General features: G+C 35.9%; 1 pseudogene; it reads left to right on the forward strand.

The window, feature by feature from the left end:
- Positions 1-12,321, forward strand: part of LOC128215933 (SCO-spondin-like) — a 55,635-nt pseudogene extending 43,314 nt beyond the window's left edge.
- Positions 12,322-16,421: the final 4,100 nt, after the last annotated feature.

Below are 16,421 nucleotides of genomic sequence, written 5' to 3' on the forward strand. Positions count from 1 at the left end.
CAGGAAAATTCTAAGTAAGTAAGTCTTTGGCGAGCTTATTAACATATTTCCGGGTGAATTGAATAAAATTGTATATTATATGATGAATAGTGGCAGAGTCGTATGATCACATGCTTTTTTCGGTACAACAGAAATAATAAAAAATATCTTCCTGCTTCGCGTATGATTGGCCAAATACCACACACTGACAAAGCAATGAAACTTCCCGCGATACATGCGTTGTAGAAATGTAGCACCCGGAATAATTTAAAACAATAAATAGATCGATTTTAACGATTTAATTCCGTTTATAAGTAAAATGAATTTTGAGATGACATCCAGTAAGAATAACAAAATAAATAGTATACTTTAAACACAATTTTCTTTCTTATAATTTTTGATGTCACATTGTTATATGCTTATGACGTAATTTCTGGTCAAAATACAGTAATTGACTTACGTTCTGGGAATATTTATTATGAAATCAAAAGAATATATCAATGTTTTTCCTCCGATGATTTAAATGGAAAATGAGCTGCTTTATTCAAATAAATATTTTATGATTTAAACAGGATTAGAGACGAGCGCATGACTTGCTGGAATATTACCAATTAAGCCATCATTGTTTTCAATTTAATTGTTCATATTAACCTGCCGCTGATAATGCGGAGTCAAATTATTATATTACACATATACAATAGAGAAAACATCGACAACAAGGTAAAGCATGAGATAAAAAACGATAGTTCTGCGAAACATATCCGTCTAAAATCTTACCTTGAAAATATTCTGCATTGGAGATCCATCACAAACCACATCCATATTTCAAAAATAGCAGTTTCAGTTTGAGTTATGGAACTTGAAACACCTTCAATGTCCCTAGCAGCGGATAACGCGGTATTCTAGCTAAAACACACGTTGAAATTTGTTTATGTTTGACATACTACGCCAACTAGCGTTAAAATATAGTACTTGTTTAAACATGCCAATTAAGGATATGTCTCCGTCCAAGTGCATTTATAGGTAAATGATCCAAGAACCTTCATTATTCATAAAACCTAACGTACTTTCGGCCTTTTGATTCGTATCCGCCCATGAATGTTATTGATCATAGCACCAACAACTACAAATGCACCTAATTCTACTGACACGGCTACTTCGGCTGGACCTGGCTCTACAGCAACAACATCTGCATCAGGTGCTGCAACAGCGGTCTCATCTGTCACTGGCGGTTTGACTGATACGACAATAGTGGCAGCGACAACAAAGACATCTACAACAACCGTAGCAACAACAACGCCTGCAGGTTACTTTCATGTATTTCCTGAATTGTAAATTAATGCAAGAACGCAAAGGTTGTCCGGTTAGCGCAGTGGTTAGCGCACTCGCTTCTCACCAAGGCGACCCGAGTTCGATTCCGGGGCGCGTGTAAGTTTTGATCGTGGTCACCAAGCCGGACAAGTGGGTTTTCTCCGGGTACTCTGGTTTCCCCCACAACACAAGACCACATTATCGCGCAACACCATGCCAACAAGAGTGACTTAGTATATGCTATCATAGCTTTCTTCCAATCGTTGTAAAAATATAATGTTTAAACTAATGCAAGAATGAGTTCGTATTCTTCAGAATTTTAATTCTTGTTTTAACAATGACAGTCTGTTTATGTCTGTCACACTTTTTATATGCTTATGACGTCTTTCCGGTAAAAAAAACAGTAATTGACTTACGTTCTGGAAACTACTTATGAAATCAAGAGAATATATCAATGTTTTCCTCCGATGATTTAAATGGAAAATGAGCTGCTTTATTCAAATAAATATTTTATGATTTAAACAGGATAAGAGAAGAGCGCATGACTTGCTGGAATATTACCAATTAAGCCATCATTGTTTTCAATTTAATTGTTCATATTAACCTGCCGCTGATAATGCGGAGTCAAATTGTTATATTACACATATACAATAGAGAAAATATCGACAACAAGGCATAGCATGAGATAAAAACGATAGTTCTGCGAAACATGTAAGTCTAAAATCTTACCTTGAAAATATTCTGCATTGGAGATCCATCACAAACCACACTTACTTGGTATTTGGACTGCATTTTTTGGCCAGTCGAGGGATTGGTCCCTAGGGTAATCTCTTGGACTGAGAATCATAACAAAATGTGTTTTAGTACTCTATGATACACATAATAAACAAATAATCAACTTTTGGTCGTTTATTTTTATACATTAAATATTTTAAAATTTCATACATTCTTTATCATTCACAAGTATTGAAGGTTAGCAAATTTAAAGGTAGTGAACTTAGAGTTAAAACTATCATTAAACAATTTAACCTCCAAAGGCAAAGTAAGAAAATCCCAAGTGAAAAAAAATGGGAAGCGAGTTTAAACAATGCAAACCTAAATTGGAAAAAAAATTGGACCATATTTATAGCTTAAATGCATCTTTAGGTGCTCGGCAATTTCAATGGAAGTACCTATTAAATATAATCTTCAGAGAGCATCGCCTTGCCCTTATAAAAGTATCAATATATGGATTATGTAATATATGTCTCAAGAATAGAGATACATTATTTCATCTCTTTTGGGATTGTTCAGTTGTTAAACTAATTTGGAACAAAATTAACAACTTAGTGAATCAGATACTCAAATATAACAATGAAAACAGTATTCAATTGAATTATGACTGTATTGTTCTAGGGGTTGAAAAATCTAAAATAAAAGACATCATAAATACAATTATTTTTGAAACAAAATGGCAAATATGGAAACAGAGAAATGAATGTAAATTTAATGGGGCAACAGGACTATCAGAAAAAGCTGTATTAAAAAAATAAGGTGGATTATTAGAATATTGTACATGCATAATAAGTCGTACGAAATATCAAAGCATTCATTTATGTACACTGATAAAAAAGATAAGAGTAAAAGCTAGAAAATAAATTCTTAAAAGATGAGTGTAAAAATTCTTTCTTTAATGATTTTTTTTTAAATACTCACAATTTAATTAAGGTTAAGAGTCACACATCAACGCCTTCATTTTTTTTGTTTTCGTTCCATACAGGCAGCGACAAGTGTCAATACTCCATGAAGTAATTTGATAATTTCACCATTACTTTTGTTTTTGATAACTAAAAACAATGGCGAAAAGAATCAAAGATAAACATCCCTGTGACTCACCTGAAATAGAGAAAAAAAGGAATTTAAATAAAATTTTAAACTTAAAATGATGCAAAGCCACAAAATCTGATCTTGAGCTTACATATTTTTGATATTCTGTAAATATTTTATTATAGCTTGAAAAATATCAATGTCTTAATAATACAATGTACATTCTCTATGACTATGTTAAACTGTTAAATGTTGATACATTTCGTATCAGAATTAAAGTCGCATGCATGTTCAGAAGGAAGTTATCTCCAAGGTGCAATCGCTCAACAAGCACAAAATAGTAGCGTTTTCGCAATTTTCTTTGACAACTCTGCCAAGAACACTGTTTTTTACCGACTCACAAATCTTCGCCAGTAATTTTGACCATGCACATCGGCCTGACCCGGCATGCGCTTTTTAACTTTACGCGCGAACGGGAACCGGGGTAATGTTTACCTCAAAATACAGCGAAAATAAGACGACGCACAAATTCATTTGTACTTTGTGTAATCCACTCCATCAACTTATCTATTTCAGTCTGTAAGTAAAATTGTGGTAAACCTGTACTATTTAAACTCCGAAACTTTTAGTAATTTCTTTTGAAGTATCGTCTAAATATAACAATCTGTGTTTACTAGTTAGCGTATTTAAGTTGATGGAAAATGGAGCGGATGGGGTGTTTGGTCTGAATGTTCCGTGACGTGTCTGAATGGTACCAAATCTCGCAACCGCACCTGTGACAACCCTCCAGCCCAGTACAACGGTGCTGACTGTGTAGGCTCCTTTACTGACTCTGATGTGTGCTTACCGCGGGATAACTGCAATAGTAAATATTAAGTTTATGTAATGGGATAGGCACGCCCTTAGGCGTTAAGAGCTATTCATCACAGTACAAATCTCGCAACCGCACCTGTGACAACCCTCCAGCCCAGTACAACGGTGCCGACTGTGTAGGCTCCTATACGGAATCAAAGGTGTACTCACCGCGAGATAACTGCGGTGTTAAATATTGCTTTTATAACGGAGATGTCTGTTATGGGATTGGAAGGCCCTCACTCGTACTATTAAACCTGTCATACATTAACTCAATCATAGGAATACCTTACTGACATATTTGTAGTGAGCTTCAAGCTCCACGTCACTCAGTTACCTGCCTTTTACGATCATCAATATAAGACCTGTGCAGTGATAAACTCCCACAGTTTAAGACTTATCACTCTAATACGAGGTACACAGTATCGCAAGTACGTTGCTTATTTTAGAAAGTCAATCTGTGTTTATGTTTTGCGTTGACATTGCAAGGAAAAAACACTAACTTTTCTTGATATGATCATCAGGCATTTTTGATTTTATATTCATAACGGAACATCCTCTGTCAATGCGGCGTAATGAATTAGCAACAGGGGCGTGTCCAGGATTTGAGGTAAGGGGGAAGGGGGTTAAACGACAGATACTTCTAAAATTCTCATTCTTATCAAATTAAAATACTTATTATACCGTTCCTAGTACTAAGGCTTAGAAAATCAGAATACAGATCAGCAAGGCTGACATAAATTCGTATAAAACCCGACGTTATCGGCGCACCATTTGGAATACTCATTTTGCATTTTCATTCAGTTAATCGGAAGTGGGCGGGGGGCACACTGCCTAAATTATCTTAAACAATTATGAAAATCAGATACTGTTGTGAGTCTTTTTTCAGACATTTTAAATACTTACAATTTTTTTTGCCCGCGTACTTATTGGAAGAAAAAGAACTAAATTAACTAGGCTGATATATCGTTGTATGCGAAACTACATTTGACTATTAGAGAACCATTTGGGATTTTTCTCACACATACTTTGTCAACATGACGTGTTTTGAAAGGGAGTGTTCAGGTTAGTAATTTTTAAGTTCATTCTTTAATGATGATATACTAGTAATTGATTTAGGGATTTGCAAATGAATGTTCATAGCAATAATCGAATGTTTTCAATCTGACCTCCAAACGATGGTCAATGTTAAGCTTTTTTATAAATATGAATATATACTTTGACATTATTGTTGCAGTGAGTGTCACTTCAAGCGTTGCCCACACGCATAAAATGAAACTTAATAGATGTGAAATAGTATTTTTAAAGTCAAATTGAATTACCTTGTTTAACTACTAATGACAATAAGCGTAAAGATTAGCTCGTTTGTATTTCTATACCGTTTAGATTTTAACGATCATAGTTCATGGCCATGTTAATATATTTATGTTTTGATATTATGTCGGAAAACTGATTTTTATTTCATGTGAATGTACTATTGTTAACATTACACATAAAAGGAATCTCATTGAAAACTGCATGCTGACTGCAACTTTGACACGATTTTTTTTACCAAAATTGACACCATACTAAAACGAGTAGCTTTTTAATGTATTGCATGATTGCCAAAATATCTTAAATATAAATAAAATTTAGGAATAAATACACAGTCTAGGGTGATATAATTAATTATAACGCCAAATTTGGATTTTGTTATTGTTGGAGTTCGTTGGTGTTTTCTAATCATTGTAGTGAATTGAAGGACTGCACATCGCAAACTCGAATCCTGTCGATAGAGCATTTTATGTTAGTTATAACTAAAGGAACAATCAAACGATACCTTTACGTCATAGATTACATTTCCACAAAATATGCTTCAAGAGTATAAACAAAAATCAGGACATTTGAAAATGTCCCATATAAATTAGTAGACGTTCACTTGAACCTAAGATAATAAGCATGATATAAATAAAGCAGTATGTCAATAGATTACGATGAATTTTATTGAAAATCATTTTTAAACATTTTTATAGATCTCGCGTTTATCATACTACAAAGCTTGTCCTTAATTACTCGCATAATTCAGTATAATTATATAACCTGGATGTGTTTTAGAGGGGCAGTTGTCCTAAATATAAATAAGATTGCCTATTTTAAGTCGTGAATTAACGCTGGCACGTATTGTGTATGGGTTTAACAATATTCATACTGTTATTTATATTATTTTGTTTTATTTGCAAAAAATACTATTTTACGTTTGATTTTCCCCAAAACAAAATGAAAATAAAGAAATATACATTTTACTTCAAAGTGTCAAATGAATTGTTTAACTATATTTTTTACCAATGTCACTGAACCCGCCAATAAGAGGGATGATCCAAAATAAACAGGATTGTTATCATATAACAAATATGGTTTAATATTTCTACATCAAAATATACATTAACAAGATGCGGATAGTACCTACTACAAACACTGACAATATCATGAAATTAGTATGCATAGTGCAGAAGTTACAGGGGTCTGAACAGGGTCACTAACGCAGACCCGGCGCACGCCGGATGCATTAGAATGACGTTAACAACGTAAACGACGTCAACCTAGTATTTTTCAAAATAATTGCCGTCACAGTGAAAGCACCGTAGGTGGCGATGAATCCATTGGTGTCGGAATACATCCCTATACCACTCAGTCATATTGTTTGATAATGTGTGATGTCGCCGTACGGAGATCTGTCAGCGAATCAAAACAAACGGTGCTAAATCTGGGAAATATGGTGGGTGGTTGTTTAAAAGGAAAATGATTTGTTAAAATAAATACTCGTACGTTCATAAAGCTCTATTTCAGTTGCAAAAGCTAACATTATTATATTGCGTAATAATTTCACTTTGATAGCATAGAAATATCTAAGCAAATGTATCGTTACGAAATATTCATTACTATCTTGTTTACCGATGCTTCATCGAACTTTGTAGTCTGTTGTAGCCATGTTACCATGGAAAATAAAGGTAATTGTTGTCGTTGTTGTTGTTGTTGTTGTTATTGATATTTAAGAAAATACCTTTAAATAACTTTTTATTTGTACAAAATCATAAAAAGTTCATCTTTATCCTTTTTACAATAAGATTGTAGCAGTGATTGTATAAGCTACAAAATTTACACCTCAACTTCAATTCCTTAATTGAACTGCCTTTTGGCAATTGCGATTATCATCAGATGAACGCAACATATTCGGATATGTTCGGCTCGCAACTCATCGCATAACAATAAACATGAAAATTGTTGATCTTGTTTTGATTTGTATTGTGTCAGCAGGTCCCGTAAAATATAAATTAACATATCAAAAAGTGTTGATTTTTGATATGTTAAATGTTTTGGCCATAAATGTTTCAATTTTACGTTTAAACGTGATTTCAAGTAATTGATCTTTTTCCGCGTTATTGTGATTTGATAAAATATTTCCGGTTACAGTCGTGTCGTTCTTTTTACAGAATGGGTGAGAAAAGATTACTGAAAGTTTTCTTAAATGAAATGAAGTAAGTTTAACAATACTTGAATGAAATAATGAACTATTGATGTAAACATAAGTAATAAATTGCGGGATTGATGTCATTATCGTGGATATGAACATAATTGGGCTGGTCAAAGTAGGCGTGGAGTCCACACACTTTGACCAGCCCAATTGCGTTCATATCCCCGATAATGACATCAATACCGCAATTCATTCCTTAATTTAGACAACATCGTGAGCAAAATTACCTGGTTTTGAAATAAATTCTGAATAGTATAACCTTAGTTTCGGGCCATTGCTTTACATGTGTGTAATTGTCTTTGGCAACATTTGTACCAATGTACACTTATTTGCGTTCAACAGATTTCAGTTACGGTTTAAGTAACCAGAGCTATACCTTAAAATGTTTGGAAAATAAAGGTGTTTTTTTAAAGATAAAACATATGAATTTGTAATAAAAGACACAGTTTACTAAATTTGAAAAACATATTGAGAATTTAAATCAGATAAACCATAAAAACTGCATAACTAAATATCTATTTCAGGCTACCAGATTTGAGGCTGGTAGCAAATCCAAAACCTTAACAAAAAATAATAAGGGAGTTTAGTGAAGACCTAAGAAATAAAGTTTTTTTACGTAAGCTTGTACAGTGGAAGTCCATATTAGTGTTCACCGCAACATGATATGCATATGACGTACTACCCTTCTATTGGTATCCCATTTTGCATGTTTTGACGTTATCAATGCGGACACGGACGTGGGAGATTTAATGAAACGGTATTGAGCATATCGGTATTTCATCTGCATAATGACTGAGTTTTACACTTGTAGGGTTTCAGCCTTTAGTTGACTGCGATTTTGAAGACAACACGTTGTGTACGTCCTGGCATAACGCCCAGGGCGCTGACGATTTTGATTGGACCCTTCATAAACAACAAACGGCAACCGACGGAACAGGGCCACAAAACGATCATACATTTGGCAACAGCTCTGGTGAGTTTTAAATGTTCATATGGGCAGCCAAAGATATGTTCCATAACTTTAAAGCTAACATTTGGAAAATTGAACATATGGTAATATACCGGTTACCTATTACTTATAAGTGTTGTGTTTAGTTTTGATCTAATTATTTGTCAAGCCAGTTACATGTTCAATTAATATGTCATTTGTTCACATGCATAGACATACTCTGATGTTTTCTTACTTTGAGTTTGTTGACAATTGCTCTTGTTTTTCAGGAACATATATCTATATTGAATCCAGTTCACCCCGTCAAACCAATGAGAAAGCTTGGTTAGAGAGCCAGTTGATTGCTGCAAGGCACCCTCTTTGTTTATCGTTCTGGTTTTCTATGTACGGATCTAGTATTGGTCAACTTAACATTTACGAGTACGATGGGTCTCAACGTCCCGGAAAAATAGCGTGGTCTTTAGATGGAAACCAAGGATATAAGTGGCAGCAAGCTAATGTTCCATTAACATCGAACGTCATCTTCTCAGTTCGTATATGTTTTAAAATTATGATTCATCTAAAAAAACGGAATTTGAATATTCCAATAATAAAATTACGAGTAGTAAGAGCTTGTCAGCCTTGACGTGTTTGATATGTTTTTACACAATACTAGAGATATAGCATCTTGTTAAAGCCTGTAAATAATTCCTTGGTTTTAGTTTCGTTGCGGCTGTATAATACATCCTATAGATCAATCATTTTTTCGAACAGTCCGCCTGGCTTAAACCATACCATTAAAGTAAAAAACAACAATGTCGTCTGCTCTGCTACAAGCCTTATACCGATACTCAGCAGTTTTTTTTTCCAGTTTGAAGCTTTTATATAGCATTGTGTGATTTTAAGGTAATTATTGAGGCTACCGTTGGCAACGGCTACCTTGGTGATGTAGCAATTGACGACATATCATTAGATGACCGTCACTGTAACATGCTACCAGAGTCAGCAAAACCATCGGTTTATACGACAATGGTGCACACGACAGTATCACATACTTCACAACAACAGGCATTCACATCTACAACACCCGTAACTCATATATCCGGTACTTTCATTTGCGAGTAAAATTGTATTTTCTGATACGATGAGCTTATGTCTGTATTTATAAAAGTCTCATTTGATCAATATTTTTTTATCATTTTATATATATTTACCACTTCACTTCTATCATGTTAACAAAGGGGCAAAGTACCGTTTATGTTTTCCTAACCTATATATATATACAAATACATATTTGTTTGGGAAACAGCGGCTATTAACACCATTTTAATTTTAAAAACGACAACAACAACACCAACAGAAAAGGTGCTTTAAAAACATAAAGGTGGTGTAAAGAGCCAAAAATATATAGGCTAGGAAAACATTTAAAAAATCACTGTTGCCCTATGTGCATGTAAACACTACAGCAGTTGACAATTCTAAAAACGGCAATATCAATTGAATTTCTGCATTTCAATGATGTTCGCCGTGTTTGTAAAAATATGTGTATTATCTTGTATAATGTATCTATTTTCATTGTTAACAGGATGGTCTGCTTGGTTCCACGGTCCATGTTCGGTAACCTGCGGTACAGGGAACCAAACCAGACTACGTCATTGTAACACGGGACACGTGGTGGATTGCCCGGGCAATAAAACGGAAACAATCGCCTGTCAAATGAAGCCTTGTCCAGGTGGTATTTTAGAGGCAATTCATAAGTTGTTATTCAAGCCAAAGTAAGTATAGAGTCGAGAGCGAGGTCACTTTCCTGGTTCTTTTCAGAAGTATGTTCCCGCTTAAAATGATCCACGGTGTAATAATAGAATATGGTGGGTACTACACTACATAGTATTACCATAATTGTTAGTGTTAGAATATTACCATAACAATAAAATAAATATGTGCGCACAGTTGATGGCGTTTGGATCGAGTGGTCTTCTTGGTCACAGTGTGACGTCACTTGCGCTAGTGGTTACAGACAGCGCGCACGCACATGCTCTAACCCGGCACCAATGTTTGATGGAAAGAACTGCACTGGCACAGGCACGGAGACAGAAACATGTACACTTAAAGCATGTCCGAATAAGCACTACATATATACATTAGATTAGAACGATATTTGGTGAACATATTTTACACAAATATATTGTTTCGTTAAGGCTCTTACCATTCTTGATTCCAGAAGGTTTGAACTTTTTGATATATGATCACAAGAATCATTTAATGATTATTGCGATAAAAAGAAATAACGATTTGTTGCTGGAAGAAAATTGTCACTATTATGATTAGCAGCATTACTCATTATGGATTTCCAGTAGTCTTTAGCCTTACTAATAACCAAACCTTAACTATCTTTGGAAAACAAAACATTTACTAGTAAAATCATCTCTACGGGGTGAAATATGTTTTGACTTTTGATCCAGAAACAGAACAAATCATTAAACAGCACATGAAATGGCATAGATAAGTAATAACATTCATTCTTATAACAACATTTGACTTTAATTTATTGCCAAGATGTGGAACTAATGTCCATCTTTAGTAATATAGTTCTTATTCAGCGTGGTCGAGCTGGTTTAACTTGCCATGCTCAACAACGTGCGGCAATGGAACTCGAACCCGATTACGCCACTGCAGCAGCGGACACGTGGATGACTGTTCCGGCAAAAACACGGACAATGTCACATGCAACATGACTCCGTGTATAGGTACGTCGAATAGTTGTAAAAGATGCAACATGAAGGTACACTTTGAAAATGGATCAGGTATTGATAAGATGTTAAGATAATTTATTCTTTGACATATTTAATCTTAGTCATGACAGCCTTTGTTCTTAAACTGTAATATATACGTAAAGTAAAAGGATATGTTCAATTATAGAGGGTTCGTCACAAATAATTGTGTTCAATGTAATGTATTTCATATAGTTCATGGCGGATGGAGTAATTGGTCAGCTTGGTCGCAGTGCGATGTTACATGTGAGAACGGCCACGTCCAGCGCATGCGCACATGTACTAACCCTGCACCTGCACATGGAGGAGACGACTGCAGCGGAAACGGCATCGAGATGCTTCAATGCTCATTGCCTACATGTCCATGTACTTGTCACTTTAAATACAAGCTTTTAAAAAAAAAGATAATCAAACGGCTTGATTCAAGTAAACGATACATTAAAGCTGCACTCTCACAGATTTACCATTTTTACAACTTTTTTATTTTTTGTCTTGGAACGATCCAAATTTTGCGAAAATCCATGGAAACAAGTTAAATAAGAATGCTGACAAAAATTAGATCGCAGATATTTGTATTTAAGTTCAAAAAATGATGTTTTATGCATTTTTCTTAAACCGTTAGTAAGGTTTAGGCCATAAAACATTTATTTTCGAACGGAAATATGAAAATCTATGATCTGATTTTTTGTCAGCAATCTTATATTATTGGTTTGAAGATGTTTTCACAAAAATTTGCTCTTTCCAAGACAAAAAAATAAAAAAGTTGTAAAAATGATAAATCTGTGAGAGTGCCGCTTTGAGTAAAAAAAAATGTTTAATCATTTTGTTTTTATTATATATAAATTATAAGCATTAAGCTTATTTCAAATTTGATGGAATCGTAAAGAAAACATAAACAAACAACTCTTCGTCTCTTAACCGACTGTTTCATTTGTAGCATGGTCGGCATGGTTTGATGGGGACTGCTCTGTTACGTGCGGTGTCGGAACAATGTCTCGACTAAGGTTTTGCTCCTCTGGTAACGATGAGGACTGTTTAGGTAGTCCCTTTGACTCGTATTCCTGCACAAAGCCGGGCTGCTGAAACCTGATTACATTTTGTTTGCATGTGTAATTGGTATTGGTACGTCTAAATCTAGAATTAAACTCCCAAAAATGCATTTTTAGGTTGTGTGTGTGTTTTATACCCCATAAAAGAAGTAGTCATACACAAGTTTGCCTGCGCAGTGAATATGTTTGCGTACAAATATTTAGAACATGTGCTAACGATCATAAAGTTACGATTTTCATATGCTTGAAATGAAAATATTTAGTACTCTATTTGTAAGTATTGCCCTTTTTTTTTCTCTACATTCGAAATGAAAGTGAAGAAAATGTTGTTTTTTCGCAGTCCTCTTAGGCCTTCGACAGGTATTTTGTAAATGGGTCTATTGCGCTACCCCTCCCCCCACCCATATAGTTCTTATCTGTTTCGATATTAGAGTACAAACCAAACATCTTTATGCCTACATCATCTCGATAAAACAATGATAAATACAGTCACAAGCCCAGTAGTCAAAGAATAGAAAAGAAATCACTGTTTATGGGCACAGATCAAGGACCCAAACGACAATGAACTATAGCCACAAACATATTAACATCAAGTACAAAAACACCAACACCAAAACAAACGTACATCACATACACACACCACAATCATTGACATTGATGTATCGTGTGCTGATGATCGTATTGATTTGGATGCTGATTTTCTTTTGACCAGATATATACCAAAGATGGTTTGATTACTGATTAATGAACATACAAATCATAAAAATGTAAATCTATAAAATATTTTTTCTACACTTTTTCAAATGAAAATATATTTCAATCCTATTGTCCTACACGCCGTTGAAATATTAACTCAAGTTTTACCTCTCTCTCCACATCTGCTATTTGTGATCACTGTCAACAGGGGGGGATAAAGGGGTTATGGTAGATCCATTCTGCTGGGGCATGGTAGGGTTCGGTTGGAGGCTTCTATAATACACGTACATGTAGATGCGTTTTCAGAAATATAAAAGACTAAAAAAAAGATTTTGAAAAAGAATGCTAGTACACGTCATACTTATTGAAGTGTGCATCTTTTTACTCATACGTGGAGTTTTGTTGATAGTTTAATTGTGTTGGAGTCGTCGGCGTTCAATCGATTTCACGTTGAAGAAGCTTAAAAACGTTTATGATTTTCAAATGGAATTCAGAACATATGTCGACAGAGACACTACGCGCAGGCATAGCAATGCCCATAACGGTGGAAGCACTCTTGATAGCGGATGGGCACAGAGAGGGGATCTGGTGAAAGGAACCTAGATCAAATAATACGATTTATACCAGTGAGGGAGAAATATTATATTATTATGTAAACGAGTAAGGTTGAAGTCATACTCTTGCGTTTGATGCAATAAATACAGCAATTTTCTTACAATCAGTCTGTTGAAATATGTATTTAGCAACCTCCCACGTCCCCAGTTCTGTCCCCAAATTAAAGTTTATATTTCCTTATGAAAATGATTGCAACAACTAAAGGTCACTAAGTAAACTTATTTACTAGATTCGGAGACAAAAGTGACAACTCATTATTATGTCACTATTATGCGTGGGATAGAAAACAAGAGATAATATATTATCCAGTGATTTTAATTAGTCCTACTTGACGTGTTTATAACGTAGTACCCTTCGATTGGTGTCCCCTTGTGCATGTTTTGAGGTTACCAATGCGGAAACAGAAGTGGAAGATACAATGAAGTTAGCAAACTTTCAGTCTTTAGTTAACTGCGCTTTTGAAGACAGCACGTTGTGTACGTCCTGGCATAACGTCTAGAGCGGGGACGATTTTGATTGAACCTTTCATAAACAACAAACGGCAACCGATGGAACAGGTCCACAAAACGATATTCTGTGTCGAAGATAGCTATGCATCCCTGTACGTGCTGAAGTTGGGGCCAATTGTGCTGAGAAGGGTTTGCTTATACCTACGTGACGCAATCTTTGGTGTCCCTGTGACGTTATTTGGTCACGATTTCCAGGGCCGCAAAGTGCGTCCAAAACCATAGCTTTTCAGCGGTTTTGCTATACCTATTATTGTAAAGTTAATGCCGACGATATCTCCGGAACCACAAATGCGGGGCGGTCGGGACCTGTATTGCCGTTTAGGTATCTCAATTTTCTACGTGGCGCAACCATCGTCGCATCACTGAAGCGCCAGCCTTTCCGTTTCCTTACGCGTGCAACTGTCTCGTTTACGATCAAAATGGCGCGAAAATACCATAAAATGGGGAACCTCGTGTCGAAGATAGCTAAGCGTCCCTGCACGTGTTGACAGTGGGACTAATTGTGATGTGTAGTGTTTGCTTATACTAAGTGACGCAATTTCCGGTGTGCCTGGGACGTTATTCGGTCACCGGTTGCAAAGGCCGCAAAGTACGTCCAAACCCATATTTTTTCAGCGGTTTTTGCCAAACCTTATAAGTTAAGATAATGCCGACGATATCTCCGAAATCACAAAAGTCGGGTAGTCGGGACCGGTATTGCCGTTTAGGCATCTCCATTCCCTACGTGGCGCGACATTCGGCGCATCTCTGAAATGCCGGCGTCAACGTTTCCTTACGCATGCAACTTTCTCGTTAACGATCAAAATGGCGCGAACATACCGTAAAATGGTGTACCTCGTGTTGGAGATAGCTAAGCATCCCTGCACGTGCGGAATTTTGGACCAATTTTGCTGTGTATGGTTTGCTCATACCTACGTGACGCATATTCGGTGTGCCAGGGACGTTATTCGGAGACCGGACTCTAACCCAGCAAAGTGCGTCAAAAACCGTAGTTTTTTTAGCATTTTGCTATACCTTATATTGTAAGGTTAATGCCGACGTTATCCCCGGAACCACAAATGCGGCGCGGTCGGGACTTGTATTGTCGTTTAGGAATCTCCATTCCCTAATTCGCGCGACACTCGGCGCATCTCTGACGTGCCAGCATTCTTAACACGTGCAACGTTCTCGTTTACGATCCAAATGGCACGAAAATACCATACAATGTGGTACACGTGTCGAAAATAGCTAAGCTCCATACATGTGCAGAAGTTGGGACTGAATTTTGCTGTATAGGGTTTGCTAATAACTACGTATGCAATTTTGGGTGTGCCTGGGACGTTATTCGATCACCGGTTTCTTAGGCCGCAAGATGCGTCCAAAACTGTAGTTTTTCAGCGGTTTTTGCCATACATTATTATGTAAAGTTCATTCCGACGATATCACCGGAACCACAAATGCGGGCGGTCGGGACCGGTATTGCTGTTTTGATATCTCCATGCCCTACGTGACACGACAGTCGGCGCATCTCTGACGTGCCGGCGTCAACGTTTACTAACACGTGCAACTTTCTCGTTTACGATCAAAATAGCGCGAAAATACCGTAAATTTGGGTACCTTGTTTCGAAGATAGCTAAGCATCCCTGCACGTGCGGTAGTTTGGACCAATTTTGCTAACCATTCAGAGATGCCTTTAATAGAATAAAGGAAATGTAGCGGGGATCCCAATATTGATTCACCTTTTTACAGGTCTGTGGTTAATCGCAATGATAGGATTCCTAAAATAAACGATTTGTTCCAGACGATTACGTATATTAAGCGATAATGCAGCCATTATAGGGCAAGAGAAGATCCTCATAAACTCAAAGGAGGCGATTACCCACCTATATACCAACCTTATGTGTGTGGAATATTATCTACAATTCCCCTAAATTGTCTACAGACATATACTGCGAATTGACTAATTGGCTGCAATTTGGGAGGTGTTTTATTGTTTAATTTATGTTTAATTTAAACATTTACGTTTTTTTTGACAACATGGCACTCTCTGGGTTTATAATGTAATACATTCATTTGCAGTTTACAGGCAAATTTTTTAATCGTGTCTTTAATGTCTTGCATAAAAAAATCTTGGTAATAATTGGTATGCAAATTATTGTGTGGCATATAGCATTAACTATACTGCTTCACATTTGTGTTGGTCAGAATTGGCTGCCGTGCTCCTCACATTGCCGTCTGACTAACAAGAGTAATTGTACTTGACTTAATAAAGAAATATATGAAAAATATTGTACTATATAGCTACTCGTGGGTCCAAGAGTATTGCACCTAAAGCTATGAAACTTCAGTAATTTTATATTTTACTGACCGTTACAAGGCGGTACCTAACAATCCTTGATAAACCTAGTTTTTTTT

Source organism: Mya arenaria, chromosome 14, assembly GCF_026914265.1.
Source record: "Mya arenaria isolate MELC-2E11 chromosome 14, ASM2691426v1".
NCBI lineage: Eukaryota > Metazoa > Mollusca > Bivalvia > Myida > Myidae > Mya > Mya arenaria.